The 12,697-nt window shown below is 35.8% G+C and overlaps 1 pseudogene; it reads left to right on the top strand.

Moving 5' to 3' along the window:
* The first annotated feature begins 7,704 nt into the window (after positions 1–7,704).
* LOC113361241 lies at positions 7,705–10,050 on the top strand (annotated as a pseudogene).
* The last annotated feature ends 2,647 nt before the right edge of the window (positions 10,051–12,697 follow it).

The following is a 12,697-nucleotide window of genomic DNA, read 5'->3' as shown; positions in this document are numbered from 1 at the left end:
GATTAGCTTAATCGTTCATATACTCAACACAAGAAAAACTTATGGAGTAATAACTAAATAACCAAACAAGATGATTAATTTAGTTCAAAATGCTCAACATATAGTATCTTACGGAACAACAACAAAGCCAATCATAAAATAATCAACTTGGTTGTTTAGTTCTCAACATAAGACACATTACAGAGCCTCGCAGTAATATATAAAACATGGATCAGTGAAGATCAATACTGCGGAATAACAAGGATTCATTCTATTTTCAATCATTATTTGCATAACAACAATTAATAGACATAATCCTTGTTACAAAATTTTTTAACCTATCTTCCATCAAAGGTTGACAATATAGGCTTAACTTTTGTATTTGTCAAAATCCCATTCATTCTTTAATCAATAAATGAATATTGATCACAAACGACTTTACTTTTGACAAAGTATGGGACAAACATAGTTCACGGATGTAAACACCAATATCCCATAACAAGTTGCAATATAGCAAATCGTAAAGATTAAATACTGCAAAACATCATCCTCCAAACAGTTTTAGAGTTTAAACCAAAAAACCTAAAAACATGATGATGAAAGTAATAGCTATGTGTAGTCACAATCATTGCTATTCAAAGCACTAGTTATTCTTCCAACTAAACCAAAAAGAAGACATACTAGGCAACATAAATAAAAAAATCTAAAGAAAAACAGACTCCAGTGCTATTCCAAACACGAACTAAGGTCATATGGACAGTTCAGAATCCTCACGAGACAAGGGGTCTTTGAGCTTGTGATCAGCAGCATTCATTGAAACATCAGAGAGGTGATTCTCTTTGCGAAGATTATTGATGTAAGTCTTTATGAGACGAAGGTCAGCAGTAACCTTTTCCAACTCAGTTTTCAATGCATCAAGATTTTTCAGAGTAACAATGAGCTCTTGTTTTGCTTCCCCAAAGTACTTAAGAAAGTCATGAACAACTTCAGCAGAAATCATATCATCCTTTTCAGCATCCTCATGAACATAGAAAAAATAACTTGAAGCATTAGGATAATCTTCATCTACAAGGGTTCTTTTCTTCTTGGATTCAACAACAAAACCTTTGTCAAGGAATCCTCTTGCAAAATCCCCATAGCAAGATGATAAAGAAGACATTCTTGACAACCTAAAAACCAACCTAGAATATGCGTACGTGACTTTTGTAACTTAATAGGTAAGTATTTAAGGGTCTCCCAAGGAAGGGATTTTAGGGTTTAAACAGTTGACTCGTGCCAGAACATGGATACCCGTTCGAGTGCAACATTACCCAGAAAAGTAAGGCCCACAAACAAAACTTGTGCTACAACCGATATTAAAACTTAGTAAACTCAATTAGGGAAGCAATTCAGAGTAGTTGTAGCAAGGACCAGATAAGAAACAAAACTTCATAACAACGAGAAACAACATTTTAGAGCAAAACCAATACTTTAAGTAAAACAGGTCTGCAATCAAAAGTTTAGCTATGGACGATAAGAAAATAGCTCAACTTAACAGACGCAAAACCAAAAGTATACCTAATTATTAACACATCTTACTCAATAGGATTTTAATGAGTAAGCTCTGTAAACCTTGTGATTAATTAGCACAAGTATGAGCTACCTTCTCATCAAGAGATTTGTGTTTATGGTCAAGTCTCTTTTTCCTCCTGAATCTAGAGAGGGATCCGTTTTTATGTGAGAAATTATCATAAAACTTATTGTCATCAAAATATGAGACATTGTTTGAGTTCTTACCAGAATAATTTTGGTTTGAGGAGGAAGACAACCTGCTGACGAATTCTTTGTACCCTTCAATTATCTCTTTCAGATTATCTCTCATTTTATCAATTTTTCTTCTTTCTTCTGAACTTCCTTTCTCATTAAGGGCAGCGTTATTTCCAGAGACCATGACACGACCTTCCTTTAGACGACTGTTTTGTTCTTGAGTGTTCGAGGAACTCATTGAACTGACTTTCCTGGTAACATACACAGGGTAGGTATGAAAACCAATTGTTTTAGTCATACGAATGTCAGTCACACCTTTAAGAATTAAATCTAAGGTGTGTTGAAGATGAACCAAGGAGTTTTCTTCAACCTAGAGGTTCCCTTTTGCTTAACAGAACTCTTTGTCTCACGGACAAGACATACTTTCTGATCATCAAAGTGATTAGATAGTAAAGTCTTAATATCATCGTTAAAAGATTTCTTCCCTCCATTTGATGTGCAATATCCTAGAGTGATGGTGACTTCAGGAACATCCGTTTTACTAGAAGGGGATTCCGTTTTTTCTTCTGAGCATGAACCATCTTTAGTTGTGTCAGAAGTACTTAGCATATTAGATTGCTTTGAGCATTTTTGAATAGATAGCTTACTAAGCGATGTTCAATTTCCAAGGCATCTCTTCTGAGGATATCTTCAAGAGATATACACGAAGAATGAACTTCAGTATTACCTTTGGGTTTGCAATATCTTATTACACCAAGTAGAACATTGACATGGTGCTTCAAACGATTGAATCTATCAGCTTGGATTCTAACAAGATTTAGAATCAATTTACTCTCTTCAGATGAATACCGTTCTTTAATGGAGAGGCTCTCATTTGAAGGGTAGTCGGAATACACATGTCAGTGTTAGTCTGTCTCGTTAGTACAGAAGGTTCATCTATATTTGAGATTGTAGAACCCTTCTCTTTAATAGAGTTAGACGAGATAAAACTTTTATTTCTGGTGGCGCGTTTATCAGAGATAGTACTCTTGTCCATAGAGTCAGATCGCAACAAACACATACTTGTAAGGTCTTGAACGTGTTTGCCTGCTCTGATACCAATTGAAAAAGCGGGGGTCTAACAACACCACCCAATATTTCGCTTAGCAATCTGTATGGACAAACTCGAATATACTTTTAAGAGAATCAACAAGACTCAATCAATTAAAAGTATATCAACGAGTTTATATCTCACTATTGATTTGATTTACTCAAGCAGGAACTTCGAGTTCTAATCAAATACACGTAATTACTTGGATGGTACCAAAGACCAATATCCAAGGATCAATCAATGACAATCAACAACCAAAGGTTGGATTACTCTAATTGATGATTTAAATGCACAACATGTATTATTTCAATTATAAAGATAAAAAAATATAATGCGGAAATTGAAATAACACAGACACCAGAAATTTTGTTAACGTGAAAATCGCAAATGCAGAAAAACCCCGGGACCTAGTCCAGATTGAACACACACTGTATTAAGCCGCTACAGATACTAGCCTACTCCAAGCTAACTTCAAACTGGACTGTAGTTGAACCCCAATCAGTCTCCCACTGATCCAAGGTACAATTATACTCCCTACGCCTCTGATCCCAGCAGGATACTGCGCACTTGATTCCCGTAGATGATCTCACCCACAACTATGAGTTGCTATGACCCAAAGTCGAATATTTGATAATAAACAAATCTTTCTCACACAGACAAGTCTATCGAAGGATCAATCTGTCTCCCACAGATAAATCCTAAAAGGTTTTGTTCCGTCTTTTGATAATAATCAAGGTGAACATGAACCAATTGATAATCCGGTCTTATATTCCCGAAGAACAACCTAGAGTTATCAATCACCTCACAACAATCTTAATCGTATGGCAGTGAAACAAGATGTTTCGGAATCACAAAAAATGAGACGAAGATGTTTGTGATTAGTTTTTATATCTTGCCTATCATAGATATCAATCTCAAGCAAATAAATATGATTGTACTCGTATGATAGAAGATGCAAGATCAGATCACACAACTACGATACAAGTAGTATCGGTATGTCTTCACAATCCCAATGAATTATTTAAGTCGTTAACCTGGTTTTAGAAGAAGAAAACCAAAGGTTAAAGGAGAAACGACTCTAGAACGCAAACTAGTATCACACGTAAGGTGTGGGGATTAGTTATGCACAGATACTAGACGTCCCCTTATATAGTCTTTCAAATCAGGGTTTGCCATTAAGTTACCTTGGTAAGAAAGCAATCATTATTCACCGTTAGATGAAACCTGATTTAGATTCAACCAAATATTTCTCAACCGTTAGATCGAAAACTTAGCTTGTTACACACAAATAAAATGCACGCTTCTAAGTTTGTAAACCGTACCCAAACGTGTACATTGTTGGTTCAACAATAGTTAACCAAAAGGTTAGCCATATGAGCATTTCATATCAACCATGTTCTTCTTCACTATAACTAGTTCAAATGACTTCAAAATGAACTAGTTAGAGAGTTGTTCAATTGCAAGGAAATCTTATGTAACTACACAAGACAAAATTGAAGCAAAGATGATTTAATTCACTTGAATCGGTTCATGAACTTTTATAGCCACGGTTTGCAAACTGCATTCCTTAGTCTTTTTAAGTTTAAGTTCATAAATCATCTTTAGATATATAACCTTCTCAAGTTCGCTGATTAGGTTCGCGGACTTAAGTTACCGGGCAGAGTTTACAAACTCCAACAGAAATTCTCGGGAATGAGAACTTCGCCGGTTCGCGAACTGGGTTCGCGGACTGAGTTCACGGACTTAGATTCACGCAAATAGTTTGTCAACTCCAGCAGAAATTCTCGGGTTTGAGAACTTCGACAGTTCGTGGACTTGGAACATGTCGTTCTTCCGGTTCTCTTGATCAACAAAGTTCGCAAACTTTGGTTCAAGGAATATGACTTATACATAAATGTGTTTCCACAAAAATGCTTATGTCCATCATTGGTTATGTAATATAAACTCTCATTCCAATCATTGAAACATTTTTAGAGGACGTTATATAGTTGTTACACCATTTCTTGTCAAAGCAATTTTCAAAGTGATTGAAACATATCATGACTTTCGTCACTAGGTAAAGATAAACTTGGTCGAAGCGAAAATCTTACCAACACATATTTCGACATATAGATATGCGAGGTATACTCGGCTCGAAATATCAAATGTGTATAATCAAAGTCTATATATAGCGTACGACTTTTGTATCAAAGAGTAGGAGATAGAATAGATAGACTTTTGAGTGATAGATAAGTTCAAGTCTCCACATACCTTTTTTTAGAGAAGCTCCACCGGTTCCTTGAGTAGTTCTTCGTCTTGTATGATGAATCGCCATGGAGTCCTTGATCTCAACTACACTTTATATCCTAATCCGAGACTTAGCTATAGTAGACTAGAAATCAAGACTTATAGTTTTGATCACTAACATTGACAAACATGCTTGAGATAGCAACGCATGCGAGTTCGACCGAGCAATGCTCTAACAGCCATCATGTCCGATTTTTTTATAATAATGACATGATTTCAATATAATGCCAAACTATACCCTTTAGACCACCAAATGCACATTATATGTCATTCCTTTTGGCTTCTTGGTATTCATTGAAAAGAGATTCTCTATGTTTGCGGCGGGTTTGTATGCTTGCACAGTGCAATCATACGTAGGATATGCTCCATCTCCTAGGTAGTACCCCTTGTCGTGGTTTTTGCCATTGATTTGAAAATGACAAGGAAGTGCTACACCATTAAGTTGTATATCGAATAAACCCGAAGCATGCAAGTTGTTTTGCCCACCCAACCCCAAATAGGAATGTCATATCCATTTATCATATGAAGCTACAGCCTGCAGACCAACCGTGGATTTGACTTATAGCCCACGTGGGATCCTTCTTGATCCACTGGACATGCTCTCCATGTCCAGTGAAAACAATCGACACTACCAAGCATCCTAGGAAATCCACGAGCTTCATTTTCTGCCAAATTTCTTTCAGTATCTTGAGCGGTAGGCTGATGCATGTATCGACCATTATAAATCCAAATAATATTAGCATAATAACAGATAGTGGTTGCTCCCATTTGTGTGTAATCATCTAGAGAATATGGTGCAATAATTTTGGAAAAATGTTTCATCACGGAAACCATTTTCATATATGGAATATGGCCAGAAATACCACAAGCATCCGTTTTTTGGAGAAAATGATGGTCATAATCATAAATTTGCTCTAAAATTCTCATAAAAAGGGGACGAGGCAAAGCAAACCAACCTTTGAACTTCTTTGTCCCATACATATAATTGAAGTTGAAGTATTGTTGCATCATCTTAGAATTTGGCTGCGCGGAATGGGTAAGGCGAGGTCAACCAGTTTGATTGGTATAGCGTTATTCCATTCAGCGAAAAGTGAAAAAAAAAATTGACGCTGCACCATTCAGCGCATCCTCGTTGTTCGGTTTTGTGACTAGCATGCTAGATTAACACCACCACAGGACTTAGGATGTTATCCTAGCTACCAATGTACATGCTAGATTAGAAGACCATAGGACTAGCCTAATGATGTTTTAAATGTATCTATTTGATTTCTGCTGGGGTCGACGGTTGAGTTATTGTATTGTATATTTTATATTGTACTACATGTCTTATTAAGCAAAGTACGCTACAGAAGCTTTTGCGAGATCCTTTTACTTTTAAGGGATGTCATCTTTTTTTTTTCTTTTGCACAACTCATACAAATATCTGTAATCATTTGATTTTGTTTGTTAATTTTCCGTGGTTGTGTTTTTGTGGATTATGTTACTTAGCAAACTTCATATATGCATACATGTGACATTAAACAAAATTTTACTAAAGTGTGACCAGGTGACTTAGTTAAGTGACGATACAAATTTTGTGTTGTCACGGTGAAAAACGAAAAAAAGACCTACAACAACAAAGGAAATGCACGGAATTCGAAACTTCTATGATCTTCTAATGAGAATTTTACTCTCTTCTTAGCCTAACATTCCGCAACGGGTAACAACCCAAAACCCAGACTGTTACGGTACGGGTCATATTCTAGTCTTTCTACAAGAAAAGATAACAGCATTAGCCAATGTTTTCTCTTGAAAGCAAAAAAATCTAAGGAGAAAAACATGTTATTAGAGCAAGTTTTATGGTAGAACAATTCCATCTCATCATTTGGAGTAGAACATGGAAGTGCAACTCTAATAACGGTTAAATACTTTCATGCAAAGCAAAACTTGTCCTACTTTAACTGATTTTGTGTACGTGGACCCCTTTCATTATTTTGGTGATGTCACAAAACACTATTGTAAATAGTGTTTAGCGCTATTCCCATTTAGCGCTTATTTGGATTCCAACCTATCTTCTACAACAATATCATAGAACATGTTTTGGAAAATTGTGGAAGATCCCTATTTGGAAACCAGTAGACTTGATATTCCACAATTTTTCCACACTTGGAATAGATTAGATTCCATCATAAGACTTACTCTTACTGGAAGATGAAAACTGAAATTATGCTGATTTCCAAATTTGGAAAATGAAGATTCGGTCAGAACTGGCATTGGTCCAAATTTGGAAAATGAAGATTCGGTCAGAACTGGCATTGGTTAAATTTTGGGAATAGTATGTATAAACTTGAATTAGCGAAAAAACAAAAGTGAACAATTGTGATGAGAAGTATTTAGTCAAACGAAAGTTTTCCCTCGTGCAAGAGTTATCACTCCTCCCTATAGCAACACTCCGTGTACGGTCAAATGTAAAACACAGTTTTCTCGGGTCTTATGATATAATTTGATTCTAAAAAGATATAAAATTCTGATGAAGTAGGGAACAAAAATCAAACAAAGGAAAATCGAAGAGTAGAGAAGAGAAGTCAAAAGAAAGAAAACTCGCTAGGAAACTAAAAAGAAAAATGGAAACAATACCACTACTCAAACCTTACAAAATGGGCGATTATCAACTATCTCACAGGTATTTATGTGTGCACTATTTCGTGATTAAACGTACGTCTAAGTTCATAAGATTGTACAAACTTCGTTTTCTTTTTTTTTTCTTCCTTTGTGTTCATGATTTGTTACTTTAAATCGAAAATGTTCGGTTTTATTAAAGAATATATCAAAATTTTCAACAAGAATTAAGATTATTGTATGACAGACTCCCAAGTGTTCTTGATTATCGATGGATTAAGAATCTCAGATCCTTCTTAGTTGACAATAATACTTTGTCGGCCCCACAAATTAGTGGTCGTAGGTAACTAGACATATCCAGCTTGCCATCACCGGGCCTAACCCGACCCTAGGAAAAAAGTGAAGTGAAACCAGCACGATAGAGCTGTGTTTTGTCCTTTTTATGCTTCAGTTTAACCCATTTTCTTGTTTTGTCATGATCCTGTACCTTTAGGTGAAATTGTTATTTCGTCAGAAACAAAAATATGCTAACAGTTTTTTGATTTTTGCTAGGGTTGTTTTGGCACCTCTAACAAGAAATAGATCTTACGAAACGTAGTTCAACCACATGCAGCCCTGTATTACTCGCAGCGAACCACCAATGGAGGCCTTCTTATTTCTGAAGCTACTGGAGTATCTGAAACTGCCCATGGGTACACTAGCTCATTTTTAAATTTGTTGCAATTTACCGACTAAAAGATACAGTAATTGTTATATATCGAACATTTATGGTTCAAATTTATTAAAAGAAGAACATTATAAACCATAGACGATCATGTTTGATATTTTGTTTCTGATGAAGATAAGTTCACTCAAGCCAAATTTAATTTTATCAGGTATTCAGATACACCAGGAATTTGGAAAAAAGAGCATGTAGAAGCATGGAAACCCTGTTCATGACAAGGGTGGCATTTTCTTTTGCCAGATTTGGCATGTAGGCAGAGTCTCCACTTGCGGTATTTTCTTGTCACTCTTTTTTGATATCTTTCCACGAAGAAAATTGTGCATAGTTAGATGTAGAACATACAAGAAATATTCACTAATTTATCCATGCAAATTGAATTAATTACAAATAATAGTTAGTGAAAATATATAGAGCTAGTCAAAAGAATTGACATGGATGAGTTCACTGAAGAAGGAAAAAAACTTTATAATGATTTCTGCTCTTGCTTGATCGTTTACCTTTAAACTTTTAAATATTCTTAAATTAAGTCATTCTCGTATATTTTTTTATTTTTTTTCCATTTAGATTACCAGCCTAATAAGAAAGCTCCAATCTCTTGCACTAATAAGGGATGTACACCCGGCCTATGCGGAGTGGATTGGCCAACTCCCCATCGATTGAGCGTTAATGAAACCGCACAAGTCATCAATGAATTTAAACTTGCCGCGAGGTCTGCGATTGAAGCAGGTAATTGTCTTTTATCCATTTCCTAGAGCGGCAAATATGGTACCATAAGAAATATTTTTTGACAGTTATGCATACGCTAACTAACTCAATGTTAAAGTTTAATCTACTACGGACCAGTTTTTCAAATGTTGTTTAACTAATTTTCTTTTTTTCTACATGAAATTTGATTGAATTTATTAACCATGTACATGGCAATGTTATTCATATACTTTTAGGTTTTGATGGGGTCGAGATCCATGGCGCACATGGTTACATTCTCGATCAATTCATGAAAGATGCAGTGAATGATAGAACAGACGAGTATGGTGGAACTTTAGAGAAACGATGCCGGTTTGCTCTAGAAGTTGTTGAAGCTGTCGTCGAAGAAATTGGAGCAGATAAAGTCGGAATAAGGCTCTCTCCTTTTGCGGATTACATGGAATCTGGAGATTCAAACCCTGAAGCTCTCGGTCTTTTCATGGCTGAATCACTAAACAAATTTGGAATCTTATCTCCACGTACTAGAGCCTAGGATGGTCACCCTGGAAGAACCTCAAGACACCCCTTACAGTAGTTTGGCAATGAGAAAAGCCTTTAAGGGAACTTTCATTACTGCTGGAGGTTACACGAAAATAGACGGAAACAAAGTCACCGACAAGGATTGTACTGATCTCGTTGCATACAGTCGTTTGTTTTTGGCTAATTCAGATTTGCCTAAATGGCTTGCTGCCGATGCACCTCTAAATAAGTACGATCGTAATACTTTTTGCACACCTGACCCAATTGTTGGTTACACGGATTACCCATTTCTAAATCAAGATATTTAGTTCAGTTCCTAGAAAAAAGAATATTTTGTTTTGTTTTCACTTGATCTTGTTTGTTTGTATAAATCTTCATGAATGAGATTAACGGAATATTTCGAGTGAGGCTATCGTATTTATCTGTGTTTCAGTCCAAGGTGCATTTCGCAATTGGCATGGTACCTTATTTAGTTTGATGTAACCAGGTCATCAGAATCCACTTTTTTAAGATAGTGATGTTATAATTCCCATGAACCAAGGAGTCATTCAGAATGCTCTCATTTTCGGTTGCAGTGTAGGGACTTATAAAAGGCACCTGAGTTTGTCTGGAAAAATAGCAGTAGAATTTCAAGATTATATCAAATCTAACCATGTACAACGGATCCTAGCCCTTCATTGAATTGGCTGCCCGCATGGGCATTCCAGTACTGTATATTCTTGCTCTATATTGTTTCCAACAAAATATAATTTCCCAAGATTCGAATATGAGCCCCCACCAGAAAGCCCCACTACCACATTATATCATAGAAAGAAAATGGGTATCCCCAGCTTATCCTGATTTACCTAGACACTTGAAGCTTGAATAAATTTGCAATACTTGATGGATACTAATTAGCAGATCAAACTACCCAGTGGCTAGGTTGTTCCTTAATTATGAGAAAGCAAATGTTTAATTTTTAAATTTATAAGCATAATATTGACAAGATCTGATGTCCCAAACTGGAGAAAAACTGAGTCTCATAATGTCAGTTCTTTCAGTATTCCCCCAAAGAAGTTTCACAATTATATTGGGGAGAAAAAGAAATACGTTGTTCCAAAAGCTGCTCAGAAATGGGTGCTAAAGAAGACTAATAAAGCAACGAGTACTATTAAGAAGGATCTCCCAGACAAGAGTTTGACAAGGGATAACATCTTAAAAAGGTATGGAACATTTATTGAAAGTTTTAAGGAAGTTTTTAAATTCCTAGAGTCCATGCATGATTTTGTTTCGAATACCTGTAGTGAGCAAGATTTTGCTCACCTCAACACAACCTGATTGTGTTGAAAGTGCATCCTCGCCAAGAAGCCCTAATAAATGCGGTGAGGTTTGCAAAAGAATTGGGGCACACATATTAAGTTGCGAAATTTCTGAATATGTGGAACAATTTATTGTTTCGAGCTGAGTTTAACTCGCTTATATATTCCTCGAAACATGTGTTGGTAAGCTTTCGCTTCAATCAAGTTTATCTTCACCTAGTGACGAAAGTCATGAAAAGTTTCAATCACTTTTGAGAATCGCTCTGACGGGAAACAGCCTATGAATAACGGCTATATAACGTCCTCTGAGAATGTCTCAATGGTTGGAATGAGAGTTTAGATAACATAAACATGTATTCCTTAATCTGAAGTTTTCGAACTTTGTTGATTGAGAGAAACCGGAGGAATTGGCTTTGACAAGTCCGCGAACGCAGTCCGCGAACTGACGGACTGAGAATTTCTGCTGGGATTTCCAAAACTCGTTTGTGTGCTTATTCCGCAAACTCAGTCCGCGGGAGAACCTAGTCCGGGAACTGGCGGAAGTTCACTTGCCGAGAATTTTTGCTGAGGTTTGAAAACTATGACGGTTATGTTAAGTCCGCGAACTTTTTTGTGAGCTTAAGTGGTTATGATCTAAAGATGTGCTCTGAACATGAAACTTAAATTACTAAAGAATGCTTTATGCAAACCGTGGCTAAAGTTCATGAGCCGATTCAATCGAATCGAATCATCTTTGTTTCAATTGTGTCTTCTGTGGTTACATAAGATCTCATAGCAATTGAACAACTCTCTAACTAGTTCATTTGAAGTTATTTGAACTAGTTATGGTGAAGTAGAATATGGTTAAATACCACATGTATGAGTCTTAATTACCTAACTTGTTTTGGGATTAAAATTCTTAAATATAACAGGTTAGAAGCAATTATCAAAGCCATTAATGTTGGTTTTTATTGTCAAAGAATCTTTTTCATACTCTTATGGTAACCATTCTTGGTGTAAATCCTTGTGGAAAAGTTTATTCTTCCTTCTAAGCATATCAATTCTTATTCATACAAGTTTGTATCTTAGAAAATATGATCAAAATACTTGATCTTCATGATTACATATTGTGTATTATTATCATGAGATAGTTCTAAATTTTTTAGTAACATGATCTCATGAGAGACTTTCAATATTGGTTTTAAAATCATATCTCATTGTAGGATTTCTAAGATCCATTATAAATCCTTCTCTCTGGAGTAAGGTCGCTCTTGTTGTTCTTTCGGAAATGACATCAAATGGGGGAGAGTTATTTTGAACTTGTGCTTAATGGTAATATCCTGCGGGGTGTGCGGCTGTGGAATTTTATAGGGGTTATCTTGTATCTTTAAAACTTCTTGATGAATGTTGTTAGCTTCAGCTATTAGATTGCATCTAAATTAAGTTGATATGTATTTTTTTCTTTTGGTCTATGAAATGTCTCTTGTGGAAATTCCATTATGATCCCGTTCTTTTACCTTTGCCAATTTTATTGACAAAAAGGGGGAGAAATAATGTAGTTCACACTACAAATACATATGGTTTTCGGATCAGTGGTTTTCATGATCGAGGTGGAGTATTGACTAAGGGGTGTGATACATATCACCGTAGTATTATTGTCAAAGTTGTGATACAATGAAACTTTGATGGTGTGTAATAATACTATGATGGATCTTCAACAAGTACAGGATGAACACATGAAGAGTTGAAGAACCAAGGAAATCAATATTGTCC

The sequence above is a fragment of the Papaver somniferum genome, chromosome 3 (genome assembly GCF_003573695.1).
Source record: "Papaver somniferum cultivar HN1 chromosome 3, ASM357369v1, whole genome shotgun sequence".
NCBI classification, from domain to species: Eukaryota; Viridiplantae; Streptophyta; class Magnoliopsida; order Ranunculales; family Papaveraceae; genus Papaver; species Papaver somniferum.
The sequence above is the reverse complement of the archived record's forward strand: the minus strand, read 5'-3'. Positions and strand labels throughout refer to the sequence as shown.